This window comes from Hemiscyllium ocellatum (genome assembly GCF_020745735.1).
Source record: "Hemiscyllium ocellatum isolate sHemOce1 chromosome 27 unlocalized genomic scaffold, sHemOce1.pat.X.cur. SUPER_27_unloc_18, whole genome shotgun sequence".
In the NCBI taxonomy this organism is placed as follows: Eukaryota; Metazoa; Chordata; class Chondrichthyes; order Orectolobiformes; family Hemiscylliidae; genus Hemiscyllium; species Hemiscyllium ocellatum.
The window spans coordinates 577464-592689 of record NW_026867485.1 but is presented as its reverse complement, the minus strand read 5'-3'; positions in this window follow the sequence as shown (position 1 = coordinate 592689).

Here is a 15226-nt window from a genome sequence, read left to right as displayed (position 1 = left end):
AATGCCACATCTGCCCTCAATATTTAGGATCCAATCCTTGTCACCCTGAAGCTATGTCTCTGTAAGGAGTCTCAGATCATAATTATTCTCTTCAATGTGAGCAGTCAATTCATTCACTTTTGTTACGTTGCAGCGCTATTACGACACGGGTAACCCCCTCTGCTCAATTAAACCAGCAATATAGAGATGATTCACCCCATGCAGTAATCTGTAAAAGTTCGAGAGGCAAAGAACTATCCCAAAGGTAAATATTTAAAAGTAAACATTTAACAACTTTACTCTTTACGTCCAACAGAGAATTTTAAAACTCACAGAAATGCCCAGTTTTATAGTCCAAACATCGGATCATTTTATTGGTGTTAATATTATCAAAATACTTAATTCAAACTTGATTGGACTTTGGTATTTTGGGGCAAAATTTAAACTGATTGGCCAAATTTAAATTTGTTTGTGCCTCATGGCAACCCAGTTGCTCTATTTGTGTTGACCAAATATTACATTCTCATCTTGTTTAGAACACTTTGTTCTGCTCGATTTTTAAACTCTCTTCAAGGTACAGTACCTCTACACCTTCATAACAAGCACACAGTCAGACACTGACCTTTTAGTTTTATTGTTTGTAATCTTTTGAATCCAGTTTTAATTGCTGGTACGTTTATTCTCCTTGTTCCTTTCTATTGTTCTCTGATGTCCATTTTCCACATCACTACATTGCTTATCTACCTTGATTTGGATTGGCCTTACTAAATTGCCCATAGTGCCCAGGGATGTACAGGTTAGGTGGCTTAGCCAATGGGAAATGCTGGGTTATAGTTTCGTCTTAATAGAAGCAGGAGTAGGCCATTTGGCCTGTTAAGCTGCTTCACCATTTATTAAGATCGTGACTGATCTATCCATCATCTCACCTCTTCTTACTTGCATTATCCCGACTACCCTTGATTCCCTGAGGGTAGGGGCGGGAGCAGGATGCTCTCTGGAGGGGTCAGAATGGACTTGATGGGCTGATTGGCCTGCTTCCACGCTGTAGGACTTCTATGATTTACCGCAGTTGTGTTTGCCTCAGATCACAGCTCCCAGAATCTCCCACCTTCTGCAAATCAAAAGACAAGTCCCCCCCGCCCCAGCCCTCTTGTATGTATGTGATCTAAATGCTTAATCATTTCTAGTGAATACAGCCCACACCTCCTGCTGCTGCCAGTAACCTTTACAATGCTGATGAAATAATGCAATTCCTGCAGTACTGAAAACTGTAAGGCTTCTAACAATACCAGTTACTCATTCACCGCTCCTGATGGATAGCATTGGAAACAAAACATCGAAGGCTAACAGAAATGAGCAGTTTAACTCAAAATTCCACCTAGCCCTTCACTGGGCACCCCAATCAGCACACTGTCCTTACTGCTGGTAAGCCTTAAAGCACTTCACCCCCACAGTGCAATGAATTCCCACATTCCACCAAAATCCTAGAAGTACTCATGTACTCAGTTGCTGTCTCACCAATTAAATATTTCATTGTAACTTCTTCTGCTTCAGTAAAGGCAAAACATCTTTGAAAGCTGCTCTGAAAGTCCACTCTTCACAACAACACTTCTGCTTTCACGCAAGATGATTAAAGTCATACAGCACAGAAACACAGCCTTCAGTCCAACTCATCCTTGCTGACCAGATATCCGAAACTCATCTAATCCCATTTGCCAGCATTTGGCCTGTATCCCTCTAAATTCTTCTTATTCACATACAACGTTTAAAAGGCATCTGGATGGGTAATTGTAGCAGCCTCCCCACTTCCTCTGGCAGCTCATTCCAAACATGCACTACCCCGTGTGAAAAAGTTGTCCCTCAGGTCAGTTTTAGATCTTTCCCCTTTCACGTGAAACCTATGCCCTCTAGGTTTGGAGTCGCCTACCATGGGGAAAAGAGTTTGGTTGTCCAACCTATCCATACCCCTTATAAACTTCTTTAAGGCCACCCATCAGCCTCCAATGCTCCAGGGAAATTATCCCTGGCGTATTCAGCATCTTCCTATCGCTCAAACCCTCCAACTCTGCCTACATCTTTGTAAAGCTTTTCTGAACCCTTTTAAGTTTCACAACATTCTTCCAGAGGGCGGCAACTGGAATTGCACACAGTTTTCTAAAAGTGGCCTAACATGACCTCCCAACCCCTGTACTCAATGCTCTGACCAATAAAGGAAAGTGTACCAAATGCCTTCTTCATTATCCTGTCTCCCTGCAATTCCACTTTCAAGGAATTATGAACCTGCAAGGACACTTTGTTTAGCAACACTCTCCTTTAACTATGTAGGTCGTGCCCTGATTTGCCTTACAAAATGAAACTCCTCACATTTATCTAAATTAAACTCATTCTGCCACTCCTTGGCCCATCAGCCCATCCGATCAATTCTAATTTATATTGAACTTTGTTTCCTCTCTCATCCCCTAAAAGCTGAGAATCTCCATCCTACAATCACTTCCTCCATTCTGACTTTGCTGAACCTAATTCCTGCTGTAACTCATCCTGAAGGGTGTGGTTCATCCTGATTAACAGACTCTCACTCGGGGGAGGTGGAGATCAAATTGAAACAGACAGAATTCTGACTGGCCTGGACAGAGTTCAGGGGAAGATGTTCCTATTGGTAGGAGAGTCTAGGACCTGAGGGCACAGCATCAGAGTAAAAGGAATATCTTTTAGAACAAAGATAAGGTGAAACATTTTCAGCCGGTGAGTGGTGAATATGTGGAATTCATTGCTACAGAAGGCTGTGGAGGCCAGGTCACGGAGTAGATTTCAGATGTAGATAGATGGTTCTTGAGTATCAAGGGGATCGAGGGTTACAGAGAGAAAGTGGGAGAATGGGATTGAGAAACTGATCAGCCAGAACCTAATAGTGGAGCAGCCCTGATGGGCTGAGAGGCCTAATTTCTGCTCCTGTGTTTTATGGTCTCTTGCTGTCCTGGACTAGGAGTGTGCAAATTGGGAGCAGGAATAGGCCATTTAGCCTGTCAGGTTTGCACCAGCATTGAACAGATCATAAGTAGATATGATCTAAAGGGTATAAACAAGGACTGCAGATGCTGGAAACCAGAGTCTAGATTAGAGTGGTGCTGGAAAAGCACAGCAGGTCAGGCAGCTCCTCGGATGCTGCCTGACCTGCCATGAATATACCTACATTCAGGTTAATAGGCTGGAAATTTTTCCACTGGAGCAGAGGAGGATTATAAAATCGTGAGGGGTATAGATGAGGTGAATGGCCAAAATCCTTTCTCTAGGCTGGGAATTCAAGACTACGGAGCAAATTTTGAAAGAAAGAGAGGAGAAAGATTATAAAAGGACATGACGGTCTCCATTTATTCCGTCCCCAAGAGAGTGGTTTGTGTGTGGAATGAATTTCCAGACAAAGGGGTGGATGCAGATACAGTTAGAACATTTAAAAGACATTTGGATTAGTACATGAATGATGAAGTTGATTTTAAATAAATGTGAAGCACTGGATTTTGGAAAAGCAAATCAGAGCAGGACTTATACACTTTATGGTAAAGTCCTGGGGTGTGTTGCTGAACAGAGACCTTGGAGTGCAGGTTCATAGTTCCTTGAAGGTATGCTTTCCTTCATCGATTACAGCACTGAGTAAAGGAGTTGGGAGGTAGGTGAACCTCTAAGGGGAGCCTTTTCACACAATAGTGCATATATGAAATGACCAGCCAGAGGAAGTGGTGGAGACTGGTATAATTACAGAATTTAAAAAGGCATTTGGATTGGTCTATAATAGAAGGGATATGGGCCCGGGGCTGGCAAATAGACTACATTAGGATAACTGGTAGGCATGGACAAATTGAACCGAAGGGTCTGTTTCTGTGCTGTACATCTCTATGACTCCAATATAAAAGATTCAGAGGGATATAGGTTTAACACAGGCAGGTGGGTCCAGTTTAGTTTGAGAACATAGTCAGCGTGGATTAGTTGGACTGAAGGGTCTGTTTCTATAACTGATTTGTACTGGTCTTGCCTCCCCCATAACCATCACTTCTTTGTTGTTCGAAAATCAGATGAACTCAGCCTTGGATATATTCAGTTACTCCCAAACTGCAGGAAGGCGTCCCCACTTCTCAACTCAATTCTTCTTGCTAATATCCCACTTGCCTTGCTCACTATTGCTGCACTTGTCTGACAACTTGCACTGACTGGATTAGAAGGACGCAGAGACTCCTTTGTACATCCACACATCATTTCTGATGCAAGGCTCGAGCCTGAAATGTCAATTCTCCTGTATTTTCCATTGAAAAAAGACCTGGACTAACTTTCCCAGAGTCTCTCCCCTCCCTGGATTCACTCCGTTTCCCTTCAGTTCCTGAATGGAAAAGGGGTTGAGAAAAGAGCGTGCTGTACTCACAGATGTTGGAGAGAGGAAGGAAGTTGCAGTCTGGGGTGAAGCTCAATCTTCATTCAGAGAGAGAGGAACAGCAGCAGCAACTTCAGAAGTTCATGGTCCTACTTCCGCATCCAGACAATGGGTTTGCTGTGATCGGCAGGAGGACCAGTCTCCATCCGGTCCTCCAGAGCTTCTCATTGGTCCATCAAAACAAGATCACAGAGTGTTTCCGCCTTTTGCGTGAGTATGCGTAATGTTTTGCTGACACCGTGGAACATGCGCACTGGGTTGCTGACACCGAGTAGCATGCGCAGTACGGAGATGTTGGCATTACTGACAGATTTTCAAAGTTAAAATTCACACAATGCCAGGTTTTAGTCCAACAGGTTAATTTGGAATCACTAGTTTTCGAAGCGCTGCTTCTTCATCGGTTGGTTGTGGAGCAGAATCATAACACACAGACTTTATAGCAACAGGATTGCAGTGTCATGAGATGTAATATTAAACAACTTCAGCTGACCTCTACCATCTTTTAGAATGACCATGTTAGTTTTGATTCCTACATCTGTAAATCCCAGAACTTTTCAAAAGTTACGTTCTCAAGATAGCTTTTAACAATAGGTGTCATCTCAATCAGATAATGCATTGAAGGTGTTAAGTTAAAGTCTGTCTGTGTCCCAATGTTAGGTCAGACGGATTCTATTTCTATCGTGGTATTACAGAATCTTACGTTTATGCGTTTTTCTGCAAAATAAAATGCGATTCTGCAAGTACAAATTCAACCCACAAATTTGTGTGTGTGTGCGCGCAGGAGAAACCGAGTGATCATGTGTGTGTGAGAGAGTATAATGGGGTATAAGTCTGTGTGAGGGTGTATGTGAGTGAGTGAGTGAGTGAGAGAGAGAGAGAGTGTAGTGGCGTCACCTGTAGTGTGACATGAACCTACAGTCCTGGTTGAGGCCACCTCCATGGATTTTGAACTTGGCTATCAGTCTCTGCTCAGCCACTTTCCTTTTTTGCCTATCCTGAAGTCTACCTTGAAGGATGGTCACCCGAAGGTCCAAGGTTCAACTGGGAGGGAACACTCCTAGCTGGTGATTGTTGTGCAGTGTCCGTTCATTTGTTGCTGTAGCCTCTGCTCGGTCTCACCAATATACCAAGACTCAGGGCATTGTTGCCTGCAACGTATGAGGTAAACAATGCTGGCTGAGTCACATGAGTACCTGCTGCACTCATGGTGGGTGGTGTCCCCATGTGTAATGGTGGTAAGCGTGTCAACACTCTGATACGTCTTTCATCATCTGCCGTGACAGAGTTGTATCGTGTTGTCCTGAAGGCTAGGTGATTTTCTGCGAACAATTATCTGTGTAAAGTTTAGTGGTTGTTTGAAGGCGAGAAGTGGAGTCATGGGGAAGGTCTTGGCGAGGTGCTCATCCTCATCAATAATGTGTTGCAGGCTGCGAAGAATGTGGCGTAGTGTTTCGGCTCCTGAGAAGTACTGGACAACAAAGGGTACCATTTTGGTTGCAGCTCATGTCTGTCTCCTAAAGGAAGTCATTACAGTTTCTTGCTGTGACACATTGGAACTGGCAGTTGATGAGTTGAGCATTGTACCCCGTTCTAATGAGAGCACGTTTGTGTACTTCAAAGTGTCTGTCATGTTCCTCCTCACCTGAACAGATCCTGTTTATGTGAAGGGCTTGTCCAGAGGGAATGGCTGTTTTAATATGTTTCACTAGAGAAGTGTAGCACTGTCAGGTTATCCGTGGGTTTGCGGTGTAGAGAAGTGCTGAGATATCCATCCTTGATAGAGCTGCATGTGTTCAAAAATGAGACAGATACTAAATAGTGTGACGAGTGTGATGGTGGGATGAAACTTGTTAATACCACAGGATCGTTGTTTCAGTGACTCCTCACCTTGGGTCCAGAGGAAGAAATGTCATTCATATATCTAGTGTATATTGTTGGTTGGAGGTCCTGTGCAGAAAAAAAGCCTTGTTCGAAACTGTGCATGAAGCGTTGGCATACTGGGGTGCAAATTTGGTCCCCATGGCTGTTCCATGTGTCTGGATGAAGAACTGGTTGTTAAAGGTGAAAATGTTGTGGTTGAGAATGAAGCGGATGAGTTGTAGGACAGTGCTCAGAGATTGGCAGTTGTTGGTATTGAGTACTGAGGCTGTTACCGTGATGCCATGATCGTGAGGAATGCTGGTGTAGAATACTGACATGTTCACGGATTCAACTCGTCTGTGGATGCTGAGCTTCTGGAAGGATTGGATCAGAAGTCTTGATGAATGCTGTCAGTTCACGGTTGTGCTCTTTGGTCAGATCTTCTGGTAGTTGCCTGTCGTGTTCCTGTTCAGTTGTTTGTACACTTCCTTGCAGAACTGAAAATGTGTTGCTGGAAAAGCGCAGCAGGTCAGGCAGCATCCAAAGAGCAGGGGAATCGACATTTCTGGCATGAGCCCTTCTTCAGGAATGAGGAAAGTGTGTCCAGCAGGTTAAGATAAAAGGTAGGGAGGAGGGACTTGCGGGAGGGGCATTGGAAATGCGATAGGTGGAAGGAGGTCAAGGTGAGGGTGATAGGCCGGAGAGGGGGTGGGGACGGAGATGTCAGGAAGAAGATTGCAGGTTAGGAAGGCGGTGCCGAATTTGAGGGATTTGACTGAGACAAGGTGAGGGGAGGGGAAATGAGGAAACTGGAGAAATCTAGGTTCATCCGTTGTGGTTGGAGGGTTCCTAGGCGAAAGATGAGGTGCTCTTCTTCCAGCCGTCGTGTTGCTATGGTCTGACGATGGAGCCCCCAGGACCTGCATGTCCTTGGTGGAGTGGGAGGAGGAGTGGAAGTGTTGAGCCACGGGTGGTTGGGTTGGTTAGTCCGGGTGTAGGTTGGTGGGGTGGTAGGTGAGGACCAGTGGGGTTCTGCCCTGGTGGCGATTGGAGGGGCGGGGCTCAAGGGCGGAGGAGCGGGAAGTGGAGGAGATGCAGTGGAGGGCATCATCGATCACGTCTGGGGGGAAATTGCGGTCTTTGAAGAAGGTGGCCATTTGGGTTTTACTGTATTGGAACTGGTCCTCCTGGGAGCAGATGCGGCGGAGACGAAGAAATTAGGAGTATGGGATGGCGTTTTAAAAAGACATGAGGGGCACCTTTTTATTTTAAGACAGAGAATAGTTCTCATGTGGTATCAATGTCCAGAGGAGGTGGTGGATGCAGGTACAGTTACAGTGTTTAAAAGACATTTGGATAAGTACATAGAGTCATAGAGATGTACAGTATGGAAACAGACCCTTCGGTCCAACCCGTGCCTGCTGACCAGATATCCCAACCCAATCTAGTCCCACCTGCCAGCACCCGGCCAATATCCCTCCAAACCCTTCCTATTCATATACCCATCCAAATGCCTCTTAAATGTTGCAATTGTAATAGGAAAGGTTCAGAGAGTCTGGACCAAACACTGGCAGGTGGGACTAGTTTAGTTTCAGAACACAGTCAGCATGGACTAGTTGGACTTAATGGTCTGTTTCTGTCCTGTATGACCCTGTAACTGTTCTATACTGGTCTTAAAACCAGTTTCTCACCTTCCCCAATACCCATCCACTTTGTTCTTCAAAGTCAAATGAACTCAGCGTTGAATACATTCAATGACTGATCTAACTGCAGGAAGACATCGCCACTTGTGAACCCAACTTCTCTTGCTAATATATCACTGGCCTTGCTGATTGCTTGCTGCTCCTGTCTGACAACAGACAGTGACTGGTGTAGAAGGACGCTGAGGCCCCTCTGTCCATCCACACATCATTCCTGATGAAGGGCTCGTGCCCAAAACATTGACTCTCCTCCTCCTCAGTTGCTGACTGACCTCCTGTGCTTTTCCAGCGCCACACTTTTCAACTCTGATCTCCATCATCTCACTTTCGCCACATCTCAACAAATCACCATTTAAACAATGCGCCTCTTCTCTGCGTTTTTTAATATCAAAAGCTTTAGATTGTGTCAATTCATTTGCCATGTGTTTGCAAATTGAGACACAGACCTGGATCAACTTTTCCAGAGTCTGTCCCCTCCCCCACGCCTCAATTCACTCTTTCCTTTCAGTTGCTGCATGTAAACAATTGAACCCCAGAATGAAACAAAAAATGGAAAAATTGGTCATAAACAGACTGTTGTACTTACAAAAGTGAGACAGAGGAAGGAAGTTACAGTCTGGGGTAAAGTTCACAGAGGAAGGAGGAGCAGCAGCTTCAGAGCTCACGGTCCAATCGCCACATTTCGACAATGGCCGGCTCTGATTGGCAGGAGGACCAGTCTCTTTCCGGTCCTCCAAGGTTCTTCATTGGTGAATGGAAAGGAGCTGACGCACAGTTTCTGCGGGCACCAAGGAATGTGCGCAGTGCTTTGCTGACACCGCGGAGCATGCTCAGTATGCAGGAAGTTGTTACAGATTTTAAAGTTAAAAATCACAAAACACCTGGTTAGAGTCCAACAGACTGATTTGGAAGCACTAGCTTTCAGAGCGCTGCTCCTTCACCGGGTGATTGTGGAGTGTAAGATCGTAAGACACAGAATTTATGATCTTATACTCCACCACCGCCTGATGAAGGAGCGGCGCTCCGAAAGCTAGTGCTTCCAAACAAGCCGATTGGACTGTAACCTGCTGTTGTGTGATTTTTAACTTGGTACACCCCAGTCCATCACGGGCACCTCCACATCATGACAAATTTTAAGTGTCCAACTGCGAATACGAGAGAAAAATACCAAAGCAATTTTTTGTCGAAATGTTTTTCCCCTGTGCCTTGACATGTTATTCCTTTTGCATTTTGTCTGGCTGCTCAATGTTTCTGTCCATTCCCCAGGGTAGAGGTATTCCAAAACTACAGGGTATAGGTTTAGGGTGAGGGGAAAAGATTTTAAAAGATTTAAAAGACTAAGAATATAACATACATCCCTTACAGTGCGAAGGTGAGGACTGCAGATGCTGGAGATTAGGGTCGAGACTGTGTGCTGGAAAAGCACAGCAGGTCAGGCAGCATCTGAGGAGCAGGATATTCGATGTTTTGGGCAAAACCCTTCATCAGAAAATAGCCATGGGGAACTGGCTTAATCGAGTGGGTCTGGGTGGGATGCTGTTGGGAAGGTCGATGTGATGGCCTGCAGGGATGATATGCCTTAGCCATGCTTATATTGAAAAAGGATTGCCTTAAATCTGCTATGGGACGAGTGGGTTCCAGTTCGTGGGACACTGACACCAGTCCTGGGAAAGGTGGGATTTGTGCTGTCTCTCGCTTCACATTCTGCCCCTTGTCCATTTTCTCCCCAACCACTGCCCCCTGCCCTTTCTCCCCGTTTCACACTGCACCCCGATTCTCTCCCCAACCCTCTGAACCCCGGTCATTCTCTACTCCCCAACCTCTGCCCCTCTCCATTTCTCTCCCTTCTCCACCACCACCAGTGCCCCCGCCCATCCTTTCTCGTGCCTCAGCCCTCTTTGATCTAGTGGCCGAGCAGAGGCTGATAGCCAAGTTTAGAACACATGAGGATGGCCTCAGCCGAGACACTGGGTTCATTTCACACTACAGGAGACCCACCTACACAATACACTCACACACACAAGCACACTCTCTTACATACTCACACGCTCATGCAGACCCTCTCTGATAGACCTGCTCTCTCTCAGATACGCAGTAATACATCCCCACACTCAAACTCACGCACACACCATCTCACATGCTTATATTCCATCACACACACACACACACACACACACACACATCATATCCAGCATGCACACGCAAACTCACCCACTCTCTCTCATGCATGCACTCACATATAGAAGTCTTTGGGGTGAATCTGCGTTTGCAGGATTACATATTTGGAAATAGAACCAGTCTCACTCAAGATAAGAATGCAGACAGACCCTACCCTCACAGCTTTCATGCATTGTCTGACCTGAGGTGTCACCACCTTTTATTGAACCTTAGGTTACCTGGAGAATGTGACTTTTAAAAAGTTCTGGGGTTTACAGATGAATGAATCGAAATCTACAACCCGTTTTAAAGATGAAAGACTCAACAGCAATCTAGGTTTCTTCAATATATCATTTATGTTGCATAACACTATAATCTTTTATTCTATATTCTGTGTCTTATGATCCTCCTCCACAGAACCACAGGTCCAAGGAGATCTGTCCCAACTTTCCAATCTACCTTCATTGTTGACACTCCTCAGGCACGGCACCATTCACGTCAACCTGTTCATACCCTGAGACCAACGAGCTACATGCCATGGGCGCAGCCAGCTCCAGAAGCAGCTGAGACTTGCTCAGTATGAAATACATTGTACATTGCTCCCAGAATTTCAAGCAGCAACGAGTTTCAAGAACATCTGCTTTTCAATCTGTCTCCCTGTTCCCAGGACACTGCTGTTTGTCCCGTCCCCAGGGACCGGGCTCTCTCCACTAGCGGATAATTGATCCATTTTGTTTCTACTTGCAAGCTGTGCTGGTGGAAGGCAGAGCCCATTCGCTCTTCTGCTCCCTCTCACTATCACATGGGGTAGGAGACGTCATTGACACGAATGCATCAAATGACAACTTTGAACTTGTTCCAAAGGTCTGTTATGGGAGAAATGGAAAGGTGATGTGCTATCGGGACAGACAGAAATGGACACCGGAGAGTCTTCCCTCAGGTAAATTGATACGAGTGCCTTCTTGCGCAGCCTGTTTGGTGTTCAGAATTTGCCTTGACACAGCAATCCTGCAGAAAGTATTTTGTTACACGGGCGTCTGTTACTTTACCGCAGGAAATGGACAAAAACAGCAAGTCATGTGTTTCAACTTCACCAGTTCATTACCATCCTGAGAGAAGAGGTTTCACATGAGGTCAGAACACACCGACAGAAGAGCACGAAACAACTCAGAGCTCCACAAGGGAGCCAGCGCAACAGTGGAAATCTGACCCGAACCACTCTCTGCACGAAAACGTCCTTTATAATGTCATTTTATCTTCCTTTTTCTCGGTCCCACATGACTTGGAAAACTTCGGTTCTCTGAGGAAAGCTGACCCAATTTTGCAAACTACCTTCATTGCTGACATTCCTCAAACACCGCACAGCTCACGTCAACCTGTTCAACACTATCTCCAACCATTTCACTTCCGTGTTTTCAGCCTCGTTCGTACTCCAGACAGCCCAACCTCGTTTCATCAAGGTGCTTTTTGAGAGCCCCAAGTGTCCCAGATGAAGAGAATCCGAGTGAAACCTTCACTCACTGAGAGTCATCCCCACGACCCTGAGCTGAGGGCCTGCAGGCAATCCAACACGGAAGGGAAGGTTAAAACTCGTCTCTGACACCCGAGCGGCCAGTGACAAGCATTACCCTCCTCACCATAGGATACAGAGAACAGGAGAAGACCACGCAGATCTCCACAAGTGTATCAACTCGACTGTGCACATTGGATCAGTATATCACTGTGAAATATTTATGCCCCAAGCTTTTTTCGGAAGCAGATGAGAAGGCGAGGTGCAGAACAGAGCGCTTTTATACGGGAAAGCTGCTAAAGACGACATTGAGTGAATAGGAGAGAATGGGTTATGGTCCCAACACACACCCGTTGTGCCAGGGGTTACACTTCGGGTCCACTCTTCCTTCAATCGCAACACCCCACACCCACCTCCCATTGTGCCAAGTCACTTTCGCCTGCAACCGCCGAATGTGTAACACCTGCCCATTTACCTGCCCCCTCCAGAATATCCAAGGGCTCAAACATACCTGCCAGGTGAAGCAGCACTTTTGCCACAACCTAGTCCACTGCATTCACTGCTCGCAGTGTCGTTTCCCCAATGTAGCATGAAGCATAAACTAGGTGACTGCTTCGCAGAACATCCCGGTTCTGCCCGGAGGAAAAAGGCCCTGACCTGGCGGTTGTCTGCCACTTTAACACATCACCCTGTTCCCTGGCCAACATCTCTGTCTCAGGCTTGCAGCAGTGTTCTAGCTCCAGATGAAAGAACAACACCTCATTTTCCACTTGGAGACCTTCCAGCCCTCCGGTCTTCAATATCGAGTTCCAGAACTTTAGGGCTTGAACTCCCCCATGTCCTTGACCCCTACCACACAAACGACTCCTTGTTATCACCTCGTCTGCTATGACACACTACGTATTGTTAGCCACTAACAGTCTCCATGAACAGTTATTCGCCCTCTCACGCGGATCGTTATTCACTCCTACGTCCTTCCTATTGTTCTCTCCCTGTGCTGGCGGCAAACACAGCAATGTACATTGGAGACTCTGAGCCAGCTGAAACTTGCTCAGTGTGAAGTACATTCCACATTGCTCCAAGAATTGCAAGCAGCAAAGCGTTTCCAGAAAATCTGCTTGCCATTCTGTCCCCGAGGCGCTGATGTTTGTCTCATCCCCAGGAACTGGACTATCTCCACTGGTAGATAATTAAACCAGTTTATTTCTACTTGCACGTTGTTCTGGGAGGAGGGGGGGGGGGGCGGATTTAGGGTTGGTGGAGGGTAGAGTCCATTCGCTCTTCTGCTCTCTCTCTCTCTCTTTCTCCCTCTCTCCCTGAAACCCTTGGGGTGAGAGGTGTCAGTTATACTAACGCGGGGAACATGAACAACTTTGATTGTGAACTTTCTCCAAAGGTCTGTTATCGGAGAGATAGAAAGATGCTGTGCTGGCAGGACAGAAAGAAATGGACACCGAGGACTCTTCGCCCAGGTAAATTCACATTGTTGTGCATCCTTGTTGGTGTTCAGAAATCGTCTTCACGCAGCAATCTTACGGAAAGTCTATTGCAAAGTGGGCATCGCTTTCTTTGTTGCTACCGCGCAGCAGTTAACATCTGAGCCCCAAGTGTCGCAGATGAAGAGAATCCGAGTGAAACCTTCACTCACTGAGAGTCCTCCCCACGGCCCTGAGCTGAGGGACTGCAGGCAGTCCAACACGGAAGGGACAGTTAAAAATGAACCAGTTTTGCTCCCTCAGCCTCTCTGTCCAGAGACAGGCAGTGGGACGGCATAAACACGTAGCACCATTCTCGAGTAGACACAAGCCGTTCAGCCCATCGAGTCCACGGCGACTGCCTGTCTCTCTCTCTCTGAGGTTACTCACAATCGGTGGGATCCGTCCGAATCGTTGGGGAACTGTGTCTGAGTCGTGATGAGGTATTTGACATGCTTGTCATTCACGTCTGAACCAGGGTGGCGAATCACTGCAGGGAATGGACGAAAACGCAAGGCATTTGTTTCAACTTGACCAGCTGATTGGCATCGCAGAGAACTGGTTTTGCGATTCAGTTCAGAGAAAACTGCTGAAGAACAGAATGCCACTGAGACTTCTAAAACCATGCCCCTTGAATGGAGTGGAGTTGGCGAGTGCACGGATATGCTACATGCCATTCAGAAGAGAGCGCCGATCCAAAGGAAAGCAGCTCGAGGTAGCATTGAACAATAGTAGAGGACGGTTTCGATCCAACGACCACGCTCCCGCTGCGCCACTCTGCTTGTGTGACCGCTGCCCACAGAGCACTTCAGGTTTTCATCTGGCACGCGGCATGCACGTTCGAGACTGATGTCAAAGACCTCCGCTGCTGTCGTGTAAAATGCTGTTTCGCAGACGTATGGAGGCTGTGTAAATAGAAACGTTTTTACTAAATTCCCACATTCTGTTGGTCGAACTGTGATTTCACACTGAATCACAGCATGTGTCGCAGCGCAGACGGAGGCCATGCGGCCCACCTTCGCTCTGCTGGTTCTACACTTAAGTCAACGTGTGTCTCTATTCGTTTCATTCTCTCGCCTTCCCAGCGTAAATCTGCACATCTGACAAGAAACAGAGCCATCACTAACAGTTTGCTTTTGAACTGGAGAAGGTTTCTCGTGAAATTAGCTTGAGGCTCGAGGTATGCAAGGTCAACATAACTTAGGTAAAACACGCAAACACTTGCCTCTTTAGCAGACAGTGAAAGGATTACAAGACGCAAATTAAACATTTTCGACAAGTGATACAGGGGACTGGGAAGATAAGTATTATAAACTGTGAACACCAATGTTCTGGAGCACAATACTTACATTCAAAGACCGAAAACATCCAGGTCCTGATTAATCAGATTGCATTGTGGTACTTTTCTGCAAAACTTCCACTTGTAATGTCCTACAAAAGAGTGACAAAACCCATCCCTGTCAGCCCAGGATAGAAAATCCGAAGGGATGAACGTTTGCTTATTTTCTGAAGACTCACAAAGCCAAGACTGGGTTTTGGTGATTGTTTCCTTTCCACTCCCAGGAGCCGCAGTGGTTGGGGCGGTGGTTGGGAAAAGTAAAACGTGCCCGTCAGCAGCGTGTGGGGTTATTTCAGCTTCCTCTCATCTGACAACGCTGTGACTTGACTCCGATGTTCTCAGAGATATTTATTGACGCGAGACAATGAGAAGATTCTCATTCCCGCAGATCGGGAATTCAAACCGTTTGCCGGCTTCAGGACAATGAGAAAGATTAATTGGGGTGTGTGAAGAAGCTGTGAGCTGCATTTCAAACAGTTAGGTGGACTCAGATGCGTCATCCATTGCGCCCCGGCCCTTTGCGTATCTTACGCCACCATGCTGCAGAGTTCTGACGTTAACACGGACATGCGCAGCAATGGGAACAGTCACAAGGTCAACAACCAAAGATAATCAGCGTCACTGCTTCCCTTCCACAGTCACAACTTTGTGAAGCAGTATCTTTCACTGGCAAAGGAAACACCCTTGTCCTCAGGTGCCTGCTTCATTTCGATCACGATTTCCAGCCCCTCACTGTTCTAGTCTCATTTCCAAACACTTGGCTCATAGCCTCAAAAGAAGCTCTGC